This window comes from Serinus canaria, chromosome 3 (assembly GCF_022539315.1).
Source record: "Serinus canaria isolate serCan28SL12 chromosome 3, serCan2020, whole genome shotgun sequence".
NCBI lineage: Eukaryota > Metazoa > Chordata > Aves > Passeriformes > Fringillidae > Serinus > Serinus canaria.
Window position 1 is genome coordinate 79,632,453 of NC_066316.1, and position 27,212 is coordinate 79,659,664.

The window sequence follows — 27,212 nt, forward strand, 5'->3', positions numbered from 1 at the left end:
AAAAGTATATTAGGTAGAAACTAATTGCAAGTTGCTGTTACAGTTACCAAAAGACCAGTAAGTAAAGATGACCTCACATGGGCTATTTGTTTTTTAGTGCATCATTTCACATTTTAAAGTGGATTTTTGTCTCCTACCATACTAGGCAGATGTTACATTATTAGAATTAATAATTTTCATTTTCACCATAGAATATAATTTTAAAGCATTTTTGAAAGACCTGGAATTTGAAAGAATCTGTGAGACTTTTCCAACCCTTAAACACAGCCTCCTCTTATAGATGTCACTCTTCCACATGGTTCTCTCTCATATGACTACTTTCATATCCTGATCCACCCTAAAACTGATCAGTTCATTTGATTTTGGTTTTTTCTGTCCTGCTACCGTTACTGAAAACCTGACCCAGAGTCTCATTCTTCTGGTAGGAATCTTCTGATTTCTGAGGTAAGTGTATCCCCAGCTGTAATGCACCTGTTTGTTGTTGTGCCAACAGCATTCTTTAATGTAGGCAGTTTCCTTCCTGGGTTCTTAAACCCTATTCTGTACTTAGGGAAAAATTCTATCTCCTCAATGTTCATTTTATTAAGGGTTTCATTCCCAAAGATAAACTTGGCATTCTACCACATTTTGTGTTTGTGCCCGCATGAATTAATCTCCGTTGTGTGGGAGTGAGCAAGTTATGCAGGAGGTGTGCATCTTAGCAAAGAGACATTAATACTTTCTTACTTCTTTTGGGAATACCTCACTTCATGTGTTTGTGAGTTTTTCTCTTTTTTCTCAAATCTGCTGGAGGCTGGCTCACCGCAGCTCTTCTTCCCTTCCATTTCCAACTGTGGAGACCTAAAGAATGCCATTATTCTCTGGCAGAAGAATCCGATTACTTTGTAAGTGCATGATCTCATGCTTTGTGTGTTGATCCTTTCCTTAGTTTTTCTGATCCTCATCTTTATTTATGATGCTTCTGACTGTCACATCAGCAAGTGTTCTTATAACATTTCTAGCGAACCATGTCACTCTGCTATGGTCACTAGTGAAAATGTTTAATAAGAACAGCTCATGGGCAGAACTAGGATTCCCTCAAGCTATTAACTTCTCTTTCGGGTCTTTGCTGAGGAATTGAGCCTTGGAAGATCATTTCAGACCTCAGCAGGAGTCATGTTCTTAGGACTGATCTACTAAGCAGAATCAGCTTTTATTGACACTCACTGGACAGTACTTGTTCCCGACCATGTGTGAAAGACAAATGCTCTAGTGAATGGAGCCCCCCCGCTGTGGTAGAGAGGTGTTGGAGTATTATACACTTGAGCTATTAGGTAAAAATTGCAGATAATCTCATTCTTATTTAGCACTGGGTTTCTGGTCAATTTGGGGTTGCTTTGTTTTGTTTTGTTTTGTTCCAGAGGGTTTGTTAATTTGGTTTTTGGTACAAAAAGATTGAGATTCTAATGAGCAAATGCTCCTTAAAAAATGCAGTGTTACACTCCATCCTTCTGCTGTGAGCACAAAGCACAGCCTGATGATAAACTGAGATCAAGTAATGGGAGTGGGAGCAAGACAAGGGTCATATTCCAGTATTGTTAATGGAAAGTGTTGCTGGCCTGAGCTTGCGTGCTGGATGTTATGACTTTGATAGCTGTGTCTATTGCAGGGCCTGGGCAATTCAAACTTTTCCTGCCTGAGTGTATAAACTTTCAGAGATGTTTGACAGGCCTTAGACAGATCTGTGCTTTGCTTTTTCCATATGTAACATTGTTTACATGGTGGGCTAATAATAATGCACTGTGTGCTGGGTGAGCTCTTTTTAGCTGCCAACCCTCCGGATCCGTCAGTGCGCGGTGGGAGTTTGTCAGCGCGTAGTGTCGGAGCAGCTTTGTGCCTTCTGCAGCACCTTGCAAGTGTGACCCCCCCCTGGCTCTCTGCAGAAAGGAGATGCAAAGTGCCTGATTCCCTGATCTCCTGGGGCTGAGCATGGAGCGGTTGCTTGCTTGACTCAAACCTACAACCCTCTCGGTGACCCTGTTAGAAGAGGTGAGTGACAGAAGCATACCTAGGAGCAGAAGGGATTTGGCTTTTCCACGGTCCAGAGTTCCTGTGTGCTGTCCCTCCATAAGTGAAGAGGCCACTGTGAAAAGTTTTTCTCTTGTGGGAAGTGCAATAGCTATTGTAATAGCTAAAACCTGAGCCCAGGTTTTCAGGTGTCTTGAAGAGAGGACTTTGAGATCATGGACTTGATTCAAAGCTCCATGAGACAACAGCACAGACAGAGGTGTTAGGTCACTGACAAGTTCTATTTAAGTCAAGTTGGAAGGAACTTTTTAAATCTACAAGCTGTGTTTTAAAACATTTAGTATAAACCACACAGTTTTTGCCCTGTTTCTCAAATGCAGGCTACACTGATCAGCCAAAGGCTCTGTCTCAGGATGTTCTGCATTCCTCTGACTACCAACCCCAGCTAGAAATGTTTTCTCTTGCTTAAGCCCATTTCAAGCAGCAACCCATGTCAAGCTAACCTTGTTCAAACAAAATCCTGGTAGTGCTACTGGCCTGGTTTTATGAGTGGAAGAAGAGATGAATGAGCTGAGCTCCTGATGATTAGTAATATGGTTTATATATTATATCATGTTCTTTATTGCTCTAATACATGCAGAACAAATGCCATATGTACAGCTGCAGGAGGTAAGCCAAGCTATTATTAGTTATTAATTTAAAAATGATCCTAGATAATATATAATAATAATCAAAGATGATACAGTAATCAAAGGGCACATGGGACAAAGGAATAAAGGGACAGATGCACACTAACATTTGAAATTTTCTGCCTTGAAGTTTTAGTCACATAATCTCAGCATGGGTGTGTTTGTTGATGTATATGAAAATGGTTTTGATTGTTTAGAGGAAAGCATTAAGGAATTCTGAGATTGTCACATGTTTAGACACAGTCTCTGAAACAGCTTCAGAGACCAGGTTTGCTATGTCACTAACTGCACCTTGTGCATCTGATTTCATGAAGAACTCAAGATCAGAGGTCACATTAGAGCAGTCTTAATACTGATATAATTCCTTGATAATAAAGCACAATTTTGGCTTATTTTCCTTGTAATGAAATGATGTTGCACACATTGCAAAATTATGGTAATTTTATTTTCCTGTAATTCATAAAGAGGATAATAGGCAAGCAACAATGCAGTGGGGCATTCTATTAGGAAATTAAGGGTCATATTCTCTAGTTTTTCAAAATAGCTTTTCTTCTTCCCTCTGTGTTTTTTTTTTTTCAGAATTGCATTGCTTAGGTAGCATCTCACTTCTGCAAAAGGCAATTTTGTTAAATGTATCCCCAAATGCACTGATGAAGTTATAACTGTTTGGCAAGGGCTTGGAGACAAAGATACTGCTGTGAAAAATGAGTCTTGTCAAAAGAAAACTGATTTGTGAGCACAGAATGTGGACAACGTGGTCAATGTTATATTATCCATTTGTCTCCCACTTTCAGGTATATCCACAATTCTCATGTATTTTTTATGTATCAGGAGCATCTATATGGACTCTGTCCACCCTTCTTCACTGTCAAATTATATCAGAATAGAGATTTTTTCCATCTCTTCCCACTCTGGCTTTTGACCAGTGTAATAGGATATCCTGGGGCTTTGTGGCTGGCACTCTGGGATTTGGACACTTTGTTCCTCTTTGAGCATCTGCACCTGTCTATAGCTCTGTATTTAATCTATGCCTACAAAATGAGAGAAAAGCACAGTCTAGTCTTGAAAGAGATATTCTGAGGAGAAACATGTTAAAAGACTGTGAGTTTTAAGCTAAGCAGTCAAGGATTTAGTAGATAAAATATGGATTTGCTACAGACTGTTTCTAAAAGAAGGAGTATCTTGTTCCAGACTAAGAGCTGTGTGGCATTTTGGCACAAAAGTGGAAAGCTGTTGCTCCCAGTATCTGCTAGGAGATCATATTATTTCCTTCTCTTAACTTGTAATGTGTTTACCCTGCCTTTGATTTATGTAGCCAAGAATGAGAAGTGAAGCACTTACACGGGGGAGATAGGTAAATACTTGGAATTGGTTGCTTGTGTGCCAGAGCTGTTAAAAGATAAATTTTCAGATCTTTAACTCATGGGATAGTGTTTCTAAAGGGGACACCTTAAACCTGTTGGTATGTATTTATTAGTTTCACTACTGTTTTATTTCTGTGCTGTTTAACAGCAGCTGATATCTTCCCAAGTTTTTCAAGATCCCAGGGTGTTTATTCTAGTTGCAGTTGTTCTTTCATTGAGATCAGCAGAGTACCTGGGCTTCTCCAGCAAACAGACTGCAGGTTTATGTTAGCCAATGAGCCAATAGCTCAGGCAAGTCTAGGGAATTCTGCTTTTTGTTAAACTGCAGCAGCACAGTTATACTCTCACTGAGTTTTTAATAATTTAATATCCAGTCTTCTTAAAACATGTGCTTCTTGTTTTGTCCTAATCCATCTGTTTGAAAAACAACCATTAAAAGGGTTACACAGTATGTGTGCTGCTTTGATCACAGATTTGGAATTTCCTGCCTCATAAAAAGAAGCGTGGGTTAGGTGTAACTCCAGTAGAACACCCAGATCCAACATTTGCCATGCAAAAGCAGGGACAGTCCTGTCTTTGCAAGGTGTTCTGGGAGACCTCTTTTCTAAAGTGGAAAATCTGTACTTCAGATGCTCAGATAAATTGTCAGGGGTGTCCCTTCTTTTACAGGCAGCTGCTAAGACCTAGGAGGGATGCTGCCCACCCTTGTTGCCACTGACAGAAGCATAAAGAGGTGACTTCTCAAGTATGTGCTATTTTTGTATAATCTGAGTTTCATCATATTAGCTGGGCTGAACATCCTACAGGTCATTAGGAAGGGTATGTAATATAGGAAGGTTTTACAGAGATGCAGGCAGAGAAATGTCCTGTCCCTCCTGATAGATGGTATTGGACACAATTCCACTTATTTGCTGATGTTGCCTTCCTGCTTGGTACCCCACAAGAGAAAAAGCACCTGAAGAATAAGGCACGGTCCAACAGCAAATACTGCATGAAACAGGGTAGAAAGCCAAAAGCTGAACCCTTCCAGCAAGCCCTGATGACTGCCTGCATTGTCAGTAAACCCCCTACTCTCCAGGCTTTTTCCTTTCACGCTGTTCATGCACCATGCAAATGCTCTGATGTCTGTGCAACCTCTTTTGTATCTCTGTTGTCAGCAGGAACAGAGCCCTCTAACCTCTGAAAGTGATACCAGCTTTTCTGGGCAATTACTCTGGCCATTCTCTGCTAGAGATGGTCCTTTGGTACTGTGCTAAATTTAAAAATAGTATGTTTTGAAATTACCCTGTAAAAGGTAACAAGGAAGGGGTGAAGGAGATGAAGGGAGAAGAATTAGAACTGGACATCAGGAGATGTTCTGCACATAACAGAGCCATAACAACCTAGCACTGCTTTCTCTCTGGCACAGAAAAAAATCCCTCAGTCTGGCTCTGCTGTGCAACCAATGCAAAGGCAATTTAAATACAGCAGAAATAGACTCACCAACAAAGTTGTGAGCGGGTTCTAATTTCCTACATCATTGTTCAACTCAGTCATCCAAAAGGTGTGCCAGCAGAAGTCCCTGCAGCCAAATCCTGCCCCACAGATTGTCACTTGTGTAGGTGTGAGTGCTGAACACTTTCCCACCCCATGAAATGCAGGAGGGCTTTTGCTTTACAAAGCTTTGAGTTGTTGCGCTCTACCTGAAATTCCCCTGGTTGAGGGTTCATGCTGTCAGGGGTGAAGCTGAGCTTCCAGGCCAGAACATAGAAGGTGTGGAAGGCATGTGCTCCTGGGATGCCTTTCTAGTTCTTTCTCATAGGAAGGTGCATGAGGAAGTTAATCAACATGGATCCTCTTATGCCTTCTTAAAAACAGGAGTTTCAATTAAAGAAACACAATCTTAGGAAAGGTTAACAGACGCATGTGCTGCTTAAAAACTGAAACAAATATGAACGCTTGCAAAACACTTGGTACATGTTTGTAAAATGCTTTGTGAGTCAGAAAATGAAAAAGAAAATTACATTAAAAACTTAATTAAAATATTAACAATTTCCTTACTAAAGTAAGGAAATTCCAGTTGGAAAACTATCGAGTGTCAGAGGGGCAGCACTGAATGCTGTTGGATATCTGAGCTCCCAGCTGACAAATGGTTTCTAATTTAGGGCCAAATTAAGCCCCCAGTTGTACAAAGCAAAGCGACTCAGAGTCCCCAGGCAGGTGCAAAGGAGAGCAGCTTTATTGCAAAAACCAGGCCTTTTTAAGCAGTGAGGCCTCTATCAGTTACACAGTCTTAAATCATAACAAACATAATTCAGCCAGCCACCATACACCACGATGTGGACACATAATGGTTATATAACTTGTTTTTCTACCTCTCTTTCCCATAGTCCTCTTCTACTTAGCCAAAGTAACAGGCCTGAGACAGGATTTTACAAGGGTAACAAGGCCCTTATTTTATAAGGCTTTGCTTATATGCAGCACCCATTTATGCCAGCATGTGTCCCCAGGAACTCTTTTCACTTCATCAATGTACTTGAGTCGTACCCCTGCGTAGCTGAGACCATAAATGAGCCCTCATGAAGCTTTTTTGCTACTGAGAATTCTTTCAGAGCCTCATCATTATTTAAGTTCTTTCCTGAATATTGAACAGGAAAGACACAGTAGGCAGAAAAGACTGACAGGCGTGGATGTGCTGTTATAAAACCATGAAATGTCCTAAAACTTGACGATTCTAACTCTATTACAGATAACACTCTTAAAATTAGTCCTTCCTGTTTACTTCCCACATTCAAGTCCTATAAACATTGAAAATCCGGAAACTTCACATTATTAAGGCGTTGAATGGACCTGATGACAGCATATATCACTCTGATACTAATGTGGAAGTTCTTCAAAATTGTCTTTCAGTGACTTCTTTCCAAGCCTGGGTAGAGCAGGTCTTTACAGCTGGACATGTGTGTGGCTTAGGAGAGATGTTTCATGTGAGTGTGACCTTCAGGCAGTCGCTGTTATGGGCATGTCTCTCGGGGTTGCCATGATAAATGATGTTACGCTGGCTAATTAAATCAACGCACCTCATTAATGCCTTGCAGCTTCTGAATTCCTTGTCACTCTCTAGTCCCATGGAATACTTTCCATATCTGCTCTCCTCAGGCTGAAATGCAATTTTTTTGCACTTCTTTCTCTGCAGAGATACAGCAATTCCAGTACTCTCTATCTGAAAGTAAGTTTGAGAAGTGTGTTTAGCACATTCAGGAAGAGAATAGCTGAAAGGGAACCGGTAGCACCTCCCACTTCCCCATTAAATTTGTTTTCACAAATGAAGACCCTTCAGTGTCTTTTGGACTTAAGTTATAAGCTAAACAATGGAAATAACTTTTTTATTATTATTTAATGTGATGGGAATTGTGTTAATGCGGGGAGAGAGCAGCTGCTGAGAGATGTTACATGAAAGAATGTAAAGAATCCTGCAAGGATTTTCACTCTCTTGCAGCACTGACAAGGATCTGAGTTAGGAATATGACAGACAATATTGTCCCCATGTCTATTGTGTGTCTGTCTCTATGCTTCCACATAATAGGGAGCCTTTTTCTGATCCCTTCTTGACTTTTGCCATCTATTAAATATGTAATAAAAAGAGGTTAAAAACCTTCACCCCAAAACCTCCCCATTTTCCCACAAACCTAGTAGCCTAAGTATCTATTGGAATATGTTAATTCTCTTGGTGATTTTAATTTTCCTCCCTTTTTTTCCCCCTCCCAGTAAATCATGGCCATCATACCATCTCAAGATGAAAACAAAAATCACTTGGTGTTTTGTTACTTTAAATTTTTCCCCCTTTTTCTTCAATCTTTATTTACAATTTTTTTTTTTTTTCCACAGGGAAAAAAAGTGAAGATGAGGGAAGTAATTTCTTCAGTGAAGCATTTCTCAGGAAGAAATTGGAAGAAGCACATTTCTACAACAGCTAACTGAGCAAGAAGAAACAAAAAAGAGCAACTGCCAATGTTTTAGCCAAGCTTAGCAGCAACCCAGGTCTGGGCTGCTTGTTGTAATTCAAGTGCATGTTTTAATAGGAGTAAAGCCACATTGGTTTGAAGGCACTGAATGTCAGTAATTCCCAAACAGAGGGCTTCCTAGCTGTGGGCAAATACCAGCCTTGACTTGGACTCTGGTGCAACTGCATTTGATCATCACACTCTAATGCCTTTATGAATGGACTTGCCCCCATCCATGCCAGGAACACAGCCTGGCTCCTTCCCAGGACTCCTGTCTTGTCCTGCTTGATTGTAAAGAGACAAAGGAAGGTTTCTGGAGTAGAACCTGGGACAAAATCTCTCCCTGCACCTTTAGAGCCACAAACTCCAGACCCAACAGCTGCAAGAGGGAAGGATGAGAAATAATCAACCTGACCTGTAGATTTGACTGGAGTGTGACCAGGGAAAACACTGGGATGACTAACACCCACAGCATCTTGCTTAAAGGTTTGCCCAGGAAGCCTTTTTTAGGTCTCTGAAATCTGCTTTTTCCTAACCCTGCAGCTCTTATGCAGGATTTGTCCTGCCTTTCTTGCACTATCTTTAGTAGGTATGTTAGTAAAGGCCCTGGATATAAAAATCCTCAGGTTGTGTTGCTTCATCTACGACTAATCTGTCACATCATGGTTTGTCCTGCAAGAATCTGGGCTGCATTCTGAAATTCAGCTCATTATTCAGAGGTGATACAAGAGCATTCACCTGTCCTGTTTCTGCAGCTAATAGAGCTGTCAGCTCTGCTGTCATTCCTTGTCATCCCATCCAGAAACACATAGAATGCCTTAAAGGAAACAGGTCAGCCTGAGAGTGACTCTTGAAATAATTGACCCCTGTTCAAGTGTACATACAAAAAAGCTTGGACTTTCCCCTTCGATTGCAATTTGTATTTGCCTCTCGTTCCACAGAGAGTTAATGTGGATTGGAAATATGACATTTGCCAGGAAAATGTCTGTTAGAGATGCCAAAGGCTGTTCTGTTGTCAGTGCTTTGAGATATTTTCATGCCTGTTTGGAAGAAAGGCTTTCCTCTCTGTCTCGTTCATTTGCCTTAAGCCCAGCATTACCATCTCATTCAAGAGATGATAATGACTGTGTTCACTTGTTGCACTGGATGTTTGTGCCAAGGATATTTATGAATGTTCTAGCTCATTTTAAATTCAAACTTTGGTGCCTGGAGACACTTTTGTATGAAAAGCAATTGAGTCACCATAGCAGGGAAGGAAAGGTTCAGCAGGTAAAGTGGCACTCAGTCAAGAAGGTGCTTGTTGGCTAGTAAAGTACAGGGGATGACAGCTGCTCTGACAAAGTGACATTTGCATCTCCAGAGAAGTGAGACTTCTTAATTTAACTGGAGAAGTGTCAAGATCATCTGCTGAGTAAGTTAAAAGGAAGTAAGTTTCAGATAGAAAGACAGAAAGTTTCTAAAGGAAAAAATAAATCTGCTCAGAGCCCCTGGAAAGAAGATTAGTTACAGATGGTGGTGTGGAGAAAAGGTTTTTCTCCAACAAGTGCAGCCTGTGACACATGGCATGCAAGGAGACAGTGTCCCTAACATGTCTGAAGAGTACCTGCAGCAAGTAAGAAGGAGATGGAGTAAAAAGGACCTTTTATATTTTCTCTTGTAAGTAGGCTGATTATAGCCTTCTTTATTATGCCTTAAAACCCTTGCTGCTGCAGTGTCTATTTTGGATGCTGTAAATAAATGTTCCCACTTGGATTTTGCTGTAACTCAGATGGAGTTAAAGTACTTGGTTAAACAAGATGTTCCTTGCTGAAGCCTGCCCCAGCACTACTAGGCAACTGGGGAAGTGGTCACCTAGAGGTGAGGAGGTGAAGTCCCCTCTTCCCACAATGAGGGCTCTTAGCAGGACACTGATGAGCATACCTAAATCTCGGTGATCTTGTGGGAATTTGTCACGGTGCACTTGAGTCATGCTGTGTTTTCAGTCCTCTTTGAAAGAGTGAACACCCGTGATAAGAGTGAGCTTATCTTTCTCCATTTCCTTCTGCATTCATGAGCAGCTCCTGGTTTGCTGGGGGTACAAGCACTTTACCAGCAATTATGTCAGAACATTTTTTAGCATCTTACTCTGACTTCTAAATCATAAAGCAGCAAAGGGAATTATTGCTGCCATCTCCAAAGCAAGACAACAAAGGCATAGATGTAATAACGCATGCACCTAAGTATTTACCCAGTTTTTTTCACATTCCTCTTTTTGTTTTCCCAAGCAAAAAGCAGCATTCCCTAGCAACCATTTTAAGGCTGAGGGCACACTGAAAGCAAGCTTGACAAATGAAAGTGAAATGCTGTAGCATGTGGGACTGGTGGAGCAGCCCTGTGGAATTACTAAGCCCACATTGTGCATAGCCCCACTGGGCTGCATCCCTGGGGGTCCCAGGGATGGGAAAAAGGCAAGCAGCCACCTAATCTGGTGAGCAGGAGGTGCTTCAGAGACAGGCTCCCGTGTCTTAGCAACTTGGAATCCTTTCCCAGAGTGAAGTGCTGTGCTTTCTTTTTCCTTTTCTTTTTCTTTTTCTTTTTCTTTTCTTTTCCTTTTCTTTTTCTTTTTCTTTTCTTTTCTTTTTCTTTTTCTTTTTCTTTTCTTTTCTTTTTCTTTTTCTTTTTCTTTTTCTTTTCTTTTCTTTTTCTTTTTCTTTTTCTTTTCTTTTTCTTTTTCTTTTTCTTTTTCTTTTTCTTTTTCTTTTTTTCTTTGCTTTTCTTTTCTTCTGTTTTTTTTTTTTAAAAAAGTGGTAGTGAACATTAGGGTTACTTCTTAACAGGAGTGAAAAAAATGAAAGTCCCAGTTTTAAAAGCTGACCAAGTGGGCAGGGCACTTACCTGGGCTGCAGGAAGCATGGATTCAGATCCTGCTTTTGCCTGAGGACGTCTGACCATCAGTGTGTCAAGAATAGACTCATCACCAGGATGGGATATCTAAGACAAGACTCTGCCTAGTGGTGTAGTCTAAAGACTCTGTGCCAGCTGTGTAGTTCTGACCTCTTCTCCATGCCAGCTGTAATGGCTTTCTGACCACAGAGCACACTGCTAAAACTCACAAAGCAGGAGACATTCACCTTGGTTTTGTTGCCTCAGTTTCTCCTGGAAGGGGAGAAAAATGGAGGACAAAGGTGCTGAAAAGCAGGACATTTTTCCTAGAGTATCAATTGGACTGATCCAGTTGCACCTTTTATGATCTCACCTGTCAAAGCTGCTCACTCAACATCTCACGGAACTATAAAATGTGCCCTGAACTTGATAAAGACTCTCTAGCTCTCTAGTCTCTATTGCTCTATAGTTGAAATGCTTATCTATAAAAGGTGAGACATGGATTTTCTTCTCTTGCCATGTATTTCCCACGTGTTGGTTTTTTTCACTTGAAATCATACTGAGCACATTTCAGTTGCATACCTGTCATGTACAGTAAAACTGAGATTCTGCAGTCTTAAATAACTGGCCAGGGCTCTCAAGCAGAGAAATGCAGGACTGATTGTGTTTTGATTCACACTGTGTAATTTTCAGTTAGTAGGGCAGCTGAGCACTCCCTTCCAAACTCAAACACATGTATAATTTTGAGGGACTTTAGCAAATGTCCTGTGGCGTGGCTTCCCACATCACTCATGAGTCCTAAGCTTGATAACAGATACCTAGAAGTCTTCATATTCTCATCTGTCATTCTGTGCTCCAGTGGCTTCTCCTAGCAATAAATGTTATTGAAAATGTATCAGCCCTATGTATAGGAAAATAATAAGTAGGTGTCAAACGTCTAGCCAAGATGATATTAATACCAATCCCCACTAAATAAATGTCAAACTTGTCAGTGTGGCCATCAGGCAGGGAAGTTAAAAGGTAAAAAAGCAATCAGTGTAGCTGACTTTTAAGTATATCTTCCAGTTCTTATCAAAAATGGTTGTCATCTTCTTGGGGATCTTTATAGCAAAAAATTAAGAGGCTATATAAATATCAGAATTTTTTTCTCCAGAGGTTTTTAGTGCCAGTGAAAACTTCCTGTTGTCCTGATCCATTATTTTTGGTAGAGGCTGAGCATTTAAGAACGACATTCTATCCCCCCCTCCATGCACTGTTTAGAAACTTGAGTGATTCAGAACATCCACTGTCTGGTGTCCATGGCTGAGGCATATTAGACAGGCAAGGACTAAAATAATTTCAGTGTCCATGACAGGCATCCACAGAAGGATGCTTGAATTCAGTATTTTTGATATTTTTGAAATCCTTACAGGACACCCAATTTGTTACTTTTTTGGTTGGAAAAAATTTTGTAGTTTTATGTAAAGTAATATATGGTAGAACTATGAAGGACTAACTTGTCTAGTCACTGAATCTGAAAATATTAATATGCACAAGAATAATTAATCCATTTGGGTTACTTTACTTTGAAAATGGTAATTGAGCAGATGAAAGAGTGAGTCCTTTTGATTTCAGCTACCTTTTTTCAAATACTTACTCAACTTAGTCCTACCAAACTTGCCCAAAATTACATGGTTACACTCAGCTACTCCACAACTGACTGTTCTCCATCAAGGCACAGTCCTGATTTGTTATTAAAACAATACTAATTTTATTTCTTCATTGTTTGTTCTGTTTCTTTAAAAGTTGTGCAGCTGAAATAACAATATTTCATTAGTTCTGGCATTAAAGGTAAATTGACAGATTTTAAAGAATCAGTTACTGAAGCAGTATAAACTCTGTTTCAGGACACAGAAAGAGTGTGTCTTGTGTATGAGCAAATAGGTTGCACTATATCAGCCAAATTAAGGGTTTTAGGAAATTCCTTTTGGATGTTCTGACTTCTGTTGGAAACAAGACAGATGACAGTTCTCATACAGCATAGGAAAGCTTGTGTTCCTTAACAAAAGAGAATTTGCCCTCAAAAAAAACCCCATTGTCCAAGGTAACTTAGGGACTCCATGTATTTCTGCACTTGATTCCTTACAGCATATACATATTTTATATGCTATAAATCTTACATATGCCATATATGTGTTTGTACATGTGTGCTATATATGTGCTATATGTTATATATGCTATCTTAGTATGTATAAAGCTATGCAAGAGTAGACTCCACTCAGATAGTGAAACGTCAGGTAATAATATCTGTATATTTAGGCTCAAAGGACTTGTCAGAAATAAAGATAGTCTGGAGCATAATATAGTCAAGATCAATTTGCTCTTGGTAAGGTGACTCCAAATCATATTAGAGACTGGGTGGCAGCTCCTGAGGCAGTCACAATAACAACAGTTTTATCAGCACTCATTCACCATTTTCAAGAACAAAGGTTAATAAACAGGAGATAGAATATTTATTCTAATATAGGTCCCTGGGGTAATAAGTCATCTTTAATGAGAAATGAGGTAATTACCAGTTCTGTCACCTTTCGTCTCTCAAATACACTTGAAACTGTTTAATATGAGGCCCATGTTGTTCAACAGAAAACAAAGACTTAGGAATTATTGTAAAGTGTTTCAGTATTATTATATTAATCTGAAGACAGTGAAGCTTGAATATCAAAGTATATATTTCAAGGCAATTTGAATGCCTTTCTTAAATCAGAATGGAGTGAGATGTCAGGACAAAAAAAAACAACAGTTGTTCTGCTCTGTCATCACCATAATCATCACAGACTCAGCTCCTCAAATTAGAGGTATTTTGGGCTTAAAAATGGAAAGCATAGGGAAAGAATTGGACTGTGACAAATTTTGGAAGGAAGCATTTCTAAATTTGCATCACCTGCCTTATATGCAGAAAGCTTGTGGAGGGTGATATGGGATCTGCTAGGAGGAAAATAAGTCACAAAATAATGTTTGAGAAGAAAGAACAAGGAGCAGTTAAAGGAACTACAGACTTCTGGAAGGCTGTTGCAGTAATTTTCACTTGCTTTCTTCTACATTTTCTGGATCAAAGGTTCTTGAAGTGGATTTCTTGAAGTGCCTGTCCCTTCTTTCAATGTCAGAGCAGTGGAAAGGAGACACAGATGTAGATTGGAACCACGTTCTGCAGAATTGGGTTATGGAAAGATAATTGCACAAACAGCCTTCATCCATATGCTGCGCAGGGTAGGCAGGATTGAAATGACCCAAGTTGCACAAGGCAAAATACACAGTGGCTCTCAGGTCCCTGCTGGGGCAGGAACAGAACCTTCTGAAGCACAGTCTCCTCCATCCACCTCTGCACTGGGGGTGCTGCTTGGAGAGAGCCCGAGCAGCAGAGACATGGGGCTGCTGGGACCAGGCTGCTCCCATGGCAGAGCTGGGAGTGGGACTCCAGGCTGGACCCCAGCTTTGGCTTCCCCTCAGGTGAGGTGGGTCAGGGGAATGAAGATGACACAGAATTGGGTGCGGTGGGCGGTGTGCCAGATGTTGGTGCCACCAACATTCTCATTTGGAAGGAGCTGGACAGGCTGCAGAAATGGGTTGGAGAAACATTGTGAGGTTCAACACAGAGAAGTACAGAATCCTGGATGGAGAGGCAAGGGTGCTGGTGGGATGGCCAAAGGACACAGAGGGCTGAAGAGGAGGGAGAAATAGGACATGTAACATCCAGCTGAGGAAGGGCACCTGGCTGAATATCTGGGGAAACAGCATCTACCAGGCTCCTGCCTTTGGAAGAGGAATAAGCATGACTGTGAGAGGAAACTATGAAAATGTCTTGGGTGGCAACAGCAAGAGAAAGGCCTGGATGGTGGCCCTGCTATAGCCTGTCAGTGGTCACCCCTGTATCTTTTGCAAAGGCATTTTGGGGATCAGTGACATTCTCAGCCCCCGTGCCCCTGGCCCCTGGGAAGGAGACTTGCAAAGGGAGCAGTGGGGACATAGAGCACTCTTTGAAAATTCAGGTGTATATCCACAAAGAAGCTGTGTAGTGTGCATTACCACCCATCGCCCCAACAGCCCCCTCCCTCCTCCTCCTCTGCCCCACTGCTCCCACTTTTCTTGATGTAAACATTTATTTAGCTTTAAAAAGTTACTGGCAGATGGCTGATGAGGTTGTTCCCAGGTTATAGTTGCTAAGCCACCTCCAGGCTTGGTTCATTACTGAGTAATTATGGCTTTGCATCTTCTTGTTTGCTATTCAATAATTGTCCTCTTCAGTGAAAGTGCCTATTGACCTGAATAAAATATAATTGTGTCTCCCATCGACTTTCAACTTTTAAAAAGCATTTCTCCATTGAATTGGCTTTCTCTAATAATGGTCGTGTTTGTTATGGATTTCCCTGACAACATAACAGTATGGAAATAAGCATTTGTACTAATCCTTTCTGCTTCACTTCTAATATGCAATAGTCATTTTTACATCTACAGTCACAGTCTCACATTCCCTTTAGTGCAGAGGTGAAACTGCTCCTCAGCATCCCTAGTGCATCTTGGCTTCTGTGTCTCTCAGCTTCTCTGATCTCCCCGTCCCATAAGGGGGAAGGTGCTGAGGCATCTGCAATAGGTTGGCACCTGCCTTAGTCCTCCTCCATAAAGACAGCTTCCAGAAGTGTTAGCACTAGTAAATCCACTTAAACACACTGGGAACCTGCAGACTCTGATCCATCCACTTTCCTTTCTCATTTGAAAGTTTGGAAATCTCCCAAACCATGAAAATCTTGGGAGTGTACTGTTCCTTCTCTCATCGTGGTGCAGTAGCTTGGGAGTAATTGGAGAATTCACTTCCAGGGAAGAGGTACAGCAAACTCCCAGTTAACTTCTTGAATTAGTACCTTCTCCATAATGAAAAATCAGCAGGTTTGTTCAAAACTGCGCTGTACAGTCCTGCACAACTAACTACTGCTGCCAGTGATCCCTTTTATACCTTAAGAAAGCTGCACACAGCACTTCTGAATGTCATTTCATGTTGTAGGTTTATTAGACTAATACACAGGAGAAAATTTTCAAGACTACTCCATGCAAGTTTAGCTGTTTTGTTACAATTAATTAATTAATTAATGTTCTTTCAGGTTCATGAGATTTTAGTGCAGCACAATCATTTACATGTTGAGAAGTGGAGAACGTAAAAATAAAATTAAAATAACTTTTTTTCCTCCAAACCTTATGATTTTAGTTTTTGTTTAAAAGACTAGAAATAGTTTCTGCTGAGAACAACAAGTTACTAAAAAAACCAACACATTTGGTCAAAATATTTTTAAAATTTGCAGCATAGTCACTTGGTCCAAGGACTTAAATATTTAGTTTCAAATTCCAACATATGCTTGTTCCACTTGGAAGGCTTCTGTAAACAGTTCCAATTACTGCTAATTGATTTAAATCTCAGAACTCAGTAGGAAATCACAGATGTTAACTTCTAAGCAATGCATTAAAACTTCCTGAGTTTCTCACAAAAAGATTTTGGTGTAATTGCAAAATATCTTTTTGAGGTACAGGGATTATATGAATTTGTTCCGGTGAGAGCTGTTACACGGAAAGCATTGATGTTAAGCTTGTAAGACTGTTAAGGAAAATAACTTTATATTTGTTTTGAGACCTTCACCCTGCAGAAGACTGAAAAAAACCTCTAATGCTTTTGTACTGCAAAGGAGAGAGAAACTCTTTCTTTTTTGGACGCTCATGGAAAATTAGAAGAGAGAAACTCATTCTTTTTTGGATGCCCATGAAAGATTTCAGAGTCCTTTAAAAAGAAAGGTGACCATTTTCTTGAAAAGCTGAAAAAAGATGTGGCAGAAAGACCTGAAAAAAATCCAGTCAGCAGAAAACAGGTCTCCTGAACTGGTGTGCAATGCTGAAGCTTAAGTTATAGGACAGAGAACAGAGAAAATGTTCTAGATGTATTTGGTTAAAAAAGCGAAAAGTTGCCTATGAACTTACACAATGGACGTAGGTACATAAGCAGGGTGCAATAACCACTTAAATGTAAATGGAGACAAGCTTCAGTAAGCAAATTGCTTCTAGAATTAAAATGACCCTGCTCCCTTCCTCGTCCTCAGATCCGACCTACAGATGCTATCGGCTGGCTAATCCTCATTTTCACTTCCCTCCCTGTGGCAGTTATGATGAACTTCTCTGTAGCAGAAGTGATATTTCTGAAAGTAAAAGAAAAATTAAAAAAACTGTAGTGCTGGTCACATAAATTCTTTAATATAGTTAAGAATTCGGTAATATCCCAAGCTGACAGGGATATCATCTTGCAGCAAGATGAAGTGCTGCAGACCAGTTACTGGCAGGCTGCTCAGCAGGTGAATCAGGAGCTCAGCTTGTATGGCTTAAAGCTCTGGGACATTTCTGGGCTGCAGATTATTTTTTTGCTGGGGATTCAAGACCTTAAGGCCTTGGTGGCTCTGGCACAGCACAGGCTAAAAGCAACAACTTCCTGAAGATAGTGATTTGGATAAAGCTACAAATTAGAAATCAGGAGACCTGGGGACTTCTATGTGACTGCCATTTGCCCCTGCCTCTGCATCCTGTTTGTAAGACAAAAGCACTGTCTGTGCCCTGTGAAGCTTCCTGTGTCCATTAGAATGTGCCGTATGTCAGGAATGTGGTGCTCACAGAGCCTCTGAGTGCTCCAGGCATGGCTCCCAACTCAGAAGTAGACAGATGGAGAATCCCTTTCCTCTGGTGTAACAATAGCATGAAGGAAATTAAAGTGTCCCCCTTCTGCAGATGAGGTCACGTTTTTGTCCGTACAAGTCTGTCTGTCTGGCAGAGGTGTCTGTCCCCACGTGTGCTGGCCAGAAATGAGCAGCCTGGCAGACAGAGAAATGTGCTCTGGCCTCCAGTTAAAAGGACACTACCTGGTTCTGCTGGCAGGATCAGGGGATGCTCTCTCCCTACAACTACCTGCCAGCCATTCCAAGGCACAAAGCTTACTCTGCCTCTCATGCCCCACCCCATTCTCTCAGAAGCCCAACAAGACAGTAACAAAGCATCAGTTAATCATCATCTTCCGAGGCATACAGGGTCAGTAAGTTGTGGAGCCCTTTGTGGGTCATCCAGATCCAAGAACCCACCTCAAGGCTGGGCCAGACCCCACCAGTTCCCTCAGCCTGGCAGGGGCACAGCCTTTGTAAAGCAGGAGCAGAGGTAAGGGCTGTTAACAATGCCGTCACCCTCTTCCAGCTTGCCCCTCAGCATTTGTTCCTCAGCTTTTTCTCCTTCTTGGCAAGTCTGACAATCTCATGGGCAAGGCCCTGGTTTACTCTGCAGCCTGTTCCAAAGGTGTTGCCTGGACTGGAAGAATCCCTCAGCCTCCATCTGTACTGTGCTCCAGCGCTGACATTTATTTTACATTGTGACTTTCTTAGATTATAATTTTAGTTTTGCAAACTGAAAGGGATCCATTGTATTTGTTGTCTTCTTATCCATGCTCTTAAAAACACAGATGAGAAAGCAAAGCTGGACAATACTTATACTAAGAAAACCAGCCTGAGAATCCAAAGTAATCTATTTGCCTGTGCTGTTAGGTGAAGGTGCAGAAGGGTTATCCTGCTGTTCTTTTAATGAGATTGTACTGGGGGAAAAGGAGCGGGATGCAGGCATGGTGAATGTGTCTAGAAAATCTCTAAATGCCTGAGTGGTGATGATAATGCGAGCATGGCTTTATTGCTCTGCATTTTAGAAATACATTTTAAAAACTTCCCATTTTACAAGGCATCAATTTGCATACAGGCACTTCTGCCTCTGCTCTCTGTAATTTTATTGCCACTGTAATAGAGATTTGGAAATCAAATGCACTTCACTATATTTCAAGGCTCTTCCTATGCAACTGGGTGATATCCTATTTGTATAAAGAAGGCAATATTTGCCCTACCCTCTCTGTATCTGATGGAAAAAACACAGTAAATTGAGATTAATATATCCATTCCTTGTCCATGTGGATAGATATAAGGGAGATGCAGATTTCAGTCTCATAGAGGTTTTAACTCTTGCCTGATGCAAGGTTGAAGCATATTTTTTGGTTTCTTTCATCTTTGCTCCTCCAGTCTCATGCTGGGTGCTGATAATGGGATGGTAGGTTTATTTGCTATAGAGTCTTCCTTGAGATTGTTTCAATTGCACCTTAGTCCTTTGAACTTGTCTGTCATTCCTGACTTCAAATTAAAAAGAGCGTGGGAATGGAGTAGCTTGCCTCTCTTTCTCCACTAACTGGCTACTGTCATTATACAGCCTCCTTTCAGACTCCCTGACACTCCTAGCTCCTGGATTTTTAGACAATTTCTTTCCAGCCAGTAAGTTTTCACTAATTGGAGGCATTTTTCCTAGAAGCAACTCAGGTCTAATTATTTCTGTAAGTTATATGTCCATTTTAACTTGAAATTGGCACTTGAGGTCAAATCCTCTCCCTCACCACTTCCCCAGAAGCCCACTGCAGGAGGTATTGATGTGGTCTCTATGGAAAAACCTTGGCATTCTGGGATTAAATTGGTGTATGAGAAGGGAAAGATTTTGCTTTCCATCCCAAACAGCCTCCTCTGAGAGCAGCAATATCTGGTGCTGAGCCACAGCCTACTAGAGGACTCTCTTCTCAATTTATTTTTGGTAACTGTACAATACTGGATATAATTTCATTACCCATTTGCCTTAAGTCAAACTCTGATTACCTGACTTGATATGTTATTGTGTACTTTCTGAAAGAGTTAATTTTAAAATCATATTTAAGCATTGGAAAGAGAGCTGAACAAGCTGCAAAGAGAATATTATGCTGCTAAAAAGTTAAGAAGGGTGCTGATGGAAGGTAATGTCTTATAGAAAACTAGATAGACTAAAAAATAACCCTGCTACATCCGGATAGTGGTTTTTTTTCATGGCATTAGACAGCTATTACAGAACTCTATGCTGTTTTTCCTGCTGGGAAACAAGAGCTAAAAGAAGCAAATTTTTAGCTATTTTTGCATTTCATTAACAAATGGTCTTACTTGAAAATGCAGTTCTGTAGATCTTGGCAAAAGTGAGGTGCCTGTAGGCAGGAGCAAAAGTCTCCTCTCCAAGATCTGTGTGGATGGATATTAAACCCATGAAATTCTAAGCATACCTGGCCATCTACTGCAGGGTGAGGGTGCTGGCAAGGATGCTGCTCCATGGGAACCATACAATTCCTGGGCTGTGTAGCAACCTGTAGTCTCCTTTTGTCACACTTGCAAACTGTCTCCCAGTTGCACCCAGTACTAAAGAAAAAGCAATATCCAGCTTTATTTCCAAACTCCTGTAGCTCCTTAGGCCTTGCAACAATATTATTCTCAACTCTGAGAATAATTTTAGTCTACCCTTCAGATACCAGTGGCTGAAAGTAATCATGTAAACATTATTATACACCTTTCCTTCTTCCAATTACTTGCAGGAGATACAGTTATTGCAAGCAGGCAGTGGGTGCTGGGCTGTTCATATCCCCTGGTGTGTGGCTGGGGTGCTCCAGGGTCACATCCTGGCACTGGTGCTGGGGGGACATGGCACGCAAGGAGCACACCCCTGGATCCTGCTCCTCTGCAGGTGTTTCTAATATTAGATTTGTGTTATTGATCTCTGCTCTCCCTGGAGCCAGGAAGAAGCCTCCTGCAAGAAGGTAATGAGAAAAGTCAGGCAAAATCTAAAGAACTGACTTAAGTTTGCTGTTAAAGAGCCCAGCAAAATGCTTGCTGTGGAGCTTGGATCATCTGCAGGGGTGATGAAAATCACACTGGCTTGGGTGTTATGCAGCAGTTATGTCTTTGTTTTTCCTCTTAAAATGAACAAATTTGGATTATAGAGAAACATGAGATTCTGAGGCACTGAGCTAACTGAATTTCTCCCCAAATATGTACAAGCTTAAGGGACTATATGCCTCAAGCAAACTTGCATCATCCAATGATGAAAAGGTTTAAGGTCTACACTCCCAATGTAAAAGCAGAAGTATATGAAAGGCCACTGAAAGCAAGAATGGTGTTCACACACAACATTGTAATTAAATATTAAAAGTCATCTTCTGGGCTTGAGTGACTCCAGCATGTTCCTTTTTTTTGCCACCAGTTCTGCAAAATGAGCACAGTGCCACATGTAACAGCATGCACAAACAAGCAAGCAAGGAGACCACAGGGGAGACTTGCAAGATGTCAGCCTGAGCTGTGTAGCTCAGTGCTTCCAGCCTGCAGTCACAGTGTGAGGATGCAGAGGACATTATGACTCACATTTCTGTCCAGGCTATTAAGTCCTTGCTGTTGCTGCTGCAGCAGTACTCAAACTGCATAGGGAACATCAGAAATTTTGGGGGTTTTTAGTGTTAAAATATCAGAAACTTCTTTAATTTTTGACTAAGCCTTGGTTGGTGTTGTATAACTCTCCGGGAGTCAAGAGAAAACTCTCTAAAGAGTTCAGGTGAATTCAGAAGTGAATTAACCTTTCTGGTACTGTGAAGAGACTTCCTTGGACCTTGGCTCATGGCATGGCATGTCTGGCTCTGAGCTCCTAATACTGGACACACAATGATAGAGTGGCTTGACATGATTTGAAGTCGCCCTGTGGGTTCAGATTTTGTTCCAGAAAAGTTGGATGGGCTAACTTCACACTGAGAAGCTTGACACAAGATCAGGTTTCAGCTGTCCTCTGCAGCCACTGCTCCTGATTCCATAAAACTGGAGTTAATCCCTTGCTGTTTGTGGAGGTTATTCAGCAGGAATATGACCATCTGCCGTGTCTGCTCTGGATCTTCTTTGTACTGCTGAGTAACCTGATAGCACATTGATAAGCACTACTGATCTCAGAGGTATGAGCCTGAGATTAAAAAACATCTTGAAATAGTTAAATATTTCCCTTAGCACTAGCTTGACTCCTGTTGTTTTAGAAATCCACTTGAAAAGGGTGGGAGAGCATTAAAAACCAAAGGGAAGGAGTCAATGCAGCTTCCTTCTGTGTGATTATCTTGCATGTTTGTGAGAAAATGGTGCCTTGTACCTTCCTCTTGTCTCCTTGATACTTGGATGAATCATTAAGACTGCTAATAAAGGCCATCTAGGTTGTCTGCACAATTTCCTGTGAATTTAACAAAGGGATAAATTCAATCAGCCATTTGCAGGTTTGCTGACCAACATCAACTGCAAGCCAAAGGCAGCAACAGTGTTATGCCCAAAAGCATCCATGGCTTTTAATCCACAGTTGGAAGTGCAGTATTTTACAGTGCTATTTTATCTGTCCTCTGCCAATGCTGTCTCTAATAGACACGTTCTACAGTCCTGCTGTCTGTTACCTACCTCTAATTCTTACAGAGCACTGAATTTAGAATGCTACATTAAGCTTGATTCATTACCACTCTTCTTAGTTCACTCACAGCAGTCCTGTTTGTGTCAACAAAACTTCATGAGAAGCATTGCCTGTTACCCTGAAGGGGACTGATGGCTCTGTTCCTTGTACCATGGCCCTGCTTTTCTGAGATTTTATCTACAGCTATTTCAGCTTTCTCTTTGTTCCTTTGTGCTGATAAAGTTTAAAACTGCAATAAGAATTTTTCAGTAGCTTTTTCTGTTAGTGTTGTTACTGGGACAAAGATAAAATATTCCTGGGTCTTTTTCTAATGAACATTCCAAGTTTTCAATTCATTATGACATGATTTACCTAATGCTAGTGGGAGGAAAAAGAACACCAGATGATGTAATGCTGCAAAGCTGAGCCTAATTTAGCAGAGCAAGCAAGATACAGCCTCTGAGAGAAGCAGCTTTTCACATATTCAGGCACGCCCATTACCTGAGCCCTGCCCCTTTCATCTGTTCCATGACTTTATGATGCTCCTTCCAGCTGGCCCCAGCACAGAGCTTTGGGCACTGGCTTGTCTCCAGCCCATGATGGGCCAGCTCAGATGCTACATGGTGTCAGACCTCCACGTGACACTCAGCCCTGCCCTGGTCACCAGCCCTCAGGGCCATTATAGCCATGGGCCAGCACTGGCCACCAGTCCCCCTGGCCATGCTGATGTTCTGCTGTCCCTCTGTTCCATCAGGTGTTGGTCCACAGCCTACTCAATGTCTGTCACCTGTAGGTCACCCCACAGCCTGTTTGTGTCAGCTCTTGGCCCATGAGAGAGCACAACGCTCCCATGTCGCCTAAAATTGTGGAGAGGAGCTTCTTGCCGTTAAGATTTGTGTCTTTTGGGACCCTGGGCCTAAGTCTCTCCTTTCTGATTAAGTACAGAACTGATGAAACACACACACATATGTGTATATATATGTATATATATATATATATATATATATATATATATATATGTATGTGTGTGTGTGTGTATGTTATTACTGGCTGTTGTATTTCAACAGAACAGACCAGAAGACTAACAAAAAACCCCCCAAAATCAAAGACAAGTAAACATCTCCTTCTTATTCTCTCTGACTTTTTGCTGTTTCATTTAATTCTTGCTCTCATTTCCCTTGTTGCAGTTGCAGGGACCCTTCTGCTGGACTGGATGAGTGCAAGGCTCTCACACATTCTGGGGCAGGGACATACTTCACCTGCCATCCTTGGGAGACCCAGACTCAGTTGTACAGACAGGGGCCAGGGCAGGGGTGGCCACCTGGGTCCTCCTGGGCATGTTCCTGGCATCCACTGAAAGTCCTTCCAAACTCAGAAACTTGTGGTGGACAGTTAGGGAGTCTGTAAGACTGGTCTGTCTGTTGGCCAAAAAGAGAAAGCACATAAAATGTGTTTGTGTAAAAAAATATAAAGGGAGAAACAACTGGGAGAGAGCTTCAGAAACAAATCCTGTTTCTCGAGTGTGTTTAAGGAGCAGCTGATTGCAAATGATAATTATCTTCTTTTTAGGAACAATAAATTAAAGCAGAGGGAGATGAAGGCAAAGACTCAGCTGATAATTTATAAAGGCTTGTAATCACTGTAATTAAAGATATATTAGAAACCTATAACTAAAGTATGAAGTGGATTTGAAAGGGCAGTTACTTTCTAGTAATGACTGGTATTTGACAAAGTTCAATAAACCATGCTTGTATTAAAGTGTACTCAGTGCATGCTTGGTGCATGAACCTGTCAGATTGGGTAATATGACATCCTTTGCAAGAATATCTGCAGACCTTAGAAGGACACTGGGACTTTTGAGTTGGGAGAATACTGAGCAAATTCATTGTGAATATCTGTGGGTGCAGAAATGTCCCCAGCAAAAGCAGATAAGAAAATAGAGATTTTAGCTCTCCCTGTACGCCTGCAATGTTAAAGAGTTTCCGAGCAACGGTGAATGTGTTCACTTTAAGAGGCCACTGGCTGTCACAATGCCCATTCCCTTCAAAATGTTATGACAATTCAAAGCCTTTTTCCCCTTAGTGAGATTTGTAATTAATTGCAGAGCACAATATCAAACTTGCATTTTTTTGAGCTAAGGGTCCCAAACTGGAGATCTGGGAACCCAGACCCCCTCCCCCCAAGAACAGCAGCAATCCCTGGAGGTGCAGCAGTAACATTCCTCACTCAAGAAAAGCAGTCTTAGATCTTCCAACAAATGGTCCTGTTAGCAGCTGTTCAAGGGTTAATTCTGCCTCACTGCAGGTTTCTCCTGTTTCTGTGTGTGTGTGTGTGTGAGTGCCTACCTTCCTCCTCTCTTGGGAGACACCCAGAGAAAGTCTGTTAAACTCTATGCCTGAGTTGGAAATTCAGGCCAGTTTAGTATTCTGAGAAAGCAAGCTAAGTAAGAAGAATGTGGGACACTTCTGGAGGCTTCCTAGGAACTGGCAGAAAGAGAACTGAACCAGTATTTCAGCTGTGAAAATGAAGAAGGTTTCTAATCATTAATGCCGAAATTCCACTCAAATGCTTGGCTTAGATGTTGCCTCTAAATGGATTGTTGAAATGTTGAAACAGGAGTAAGAGGAGAGCAGAGCTCAGGTAGGACTTGAGTCTTGTTTCTAAAATTCTGGGGCCTGATGGAAATTCTCTTAGGTCTGAGTGATTTAGAACACAAACATCCAAACAAAATCTTTTTGCTGAGGCTTAGCCACGGCTAACAGCCAAACTCCCAACCAGCTGCTCACTTCACTCCCTGCAGTGGGATGGGGACAGAAAATAGGACTTGACTAGGGGAAAATTGCTTTTAATTTGTTGCCAATTAAATAGATAAGAGTAGGGATAAACAACATTAAAAACATTAAACCAGCACCTTTCCTTCCCCATTTTTCTTGCTCAGCTTCATTGCTTCTCTGCTGATCTTCCACCCCCAAGATGTGCAGGGAGCAGGGAGTGGGGGTTTGCTCCTCTCTGCTGCTCCTCCCTTTGCCTGGAAATGTCTGTGCCTGGGCCCAGGGTAGCCCATGGCCATCTCTCACTACTTGCAGCCTCCAGTGTCTTGATACCTGCACCCAATGTGGTGCCTTTGCAGTGAAAGGGCAGTTTTGGTGCTTTATTGAATTGAGACTAAAGTCAGAAGTCACTGCTGGTTTTGGTCTCTTTTCTCATGCTGGTCACCCAGAAAATGAATGGAAACCCTTGGAAAATGGAAGGCTCACTGTGCATGGTTAGATAGGAAGTGGTGCACAGTTAGATAAGATGAGAAGTGCCAGGAAAACAATTAGTGAAGCACATGTGAAGAAGCCAGTGGTCGTGAAAGAAATGTGAACATGGATGTAAGCAAGGCAGCAAGGCAAGGGTGACTGCAGTGCAGTGAGCAAGTGGAAATTCCTGTGAGACATAGGACAGAGAGGAACTTTTGTGGTTGCCTTATTTCAGCCTGTATGTGCCACCACAATGTGCTGGTGTTTCTCAATAGCATTTTCCCAGATAGTTCCATATTGCAAGTACAGAGTATATTTACCCGAATTACATAATTATGCACCATTATACAAGTTAAGTAACTGCATTAGAATTAACAAAATTCTATATATATGCTCTCATTTTAATGTAATTTCTATCAGAATAACCTAAACACCCACTGAAATACAGAAATAGGCACATTTGGGAATATTTTCCTCCATGTATCCATATGTTTCTATATTTAAATTGCAGCTAATTATGTATATGTACGTAATTTCTTTATTGCTGTGAACAAACAGGAAGAGTTCTGTTAATTTTTCAGGGAAAAAAAAAGAAATAAGCTTTCAGACTGAAGTGTTTGTTACATTTTCAGACAGATGAATAAAGAAAACATTAGTAAGCATCTGTCAAGATTTCTATTTGATGTTTCTCATTTAAACTTGTAATTTAAAGCATGAATAAAATATTAATAGTACAGTATGACCTAATGCCCTTTTTACTCCTTTTACCATTTTAGTGCAAATGTTGAATGTATTGAGGGCACAGGTGACTCTGAAGAAACATAGCCCTTTTCTTTTTGGGGAGAAGCTTTAATAAAATCAGATAATAAAAGAGAGCTGTTTTCCTTCCCTTTACTAAGACTTGTTTGTGAAAAAAATCTGTGCTCTTGCTCTTCAGGAAGGGAACAAAGACTATGTCCAAAAGGATCCATTCCAGTTCTGCAAAATGCAGGTCAGAGCTGTGTTGAATTTGCTACAGTCACGCTTCTTTACCTCAGTGGGCAGGGTTCTTCTCAAAACTGGAAGCAGAATCAAAGATGAGATTAGCTGGGGAGTCTGAGAGAAGGAGTCTGAGGATAGTCAAAGGTAATGTGAACACAGCACAAGAGCTGGGCCATCTTCTCACCTCCATTTTCATCAGAAGGTACCAAAAAGAGTTTTGCCCAGTCTTTTTCCTTATGGAAAGGAGAACTGGCTCAATGTTGGAGGTTAAAGATATCAAGAGAAGATACTTGTCCAACTGTTGAACACGACATCCACTTTCTGTCCATTTCCTAAACTGTGCTAATCTGTGCTCTCAGAGTTTTTCTATCAGCTTGCTTCAGACTTTAATATTACATGCCAGAGGACTGGCAAATGCCAAACACTCATTCATAGAAAAAGAAAGCCCAAACAAAAAAATCCATGCAGTAATGGCCTTGGCAATTATGGACCAGTAATTCTTTTTTAAGAAATTATAGAAAAATACTTGAAACAATGAGAAAATTCATGGACTGCTCGTATGTCACTCTTTAAACTAATATTTTCCTATATAAAATAGGAGAGTGACAGCTCTTAAAAAAGAAGGGCTTTCATAAAGCTGGAGATGGAGACACATACTAAGCAAGCCACATGAAAGAGCAGTGCACAGACTTGCATACCTCTACCAGCTAAATTCCCTTTAAACACAGACTTGGAACAATTTTCCGAGGA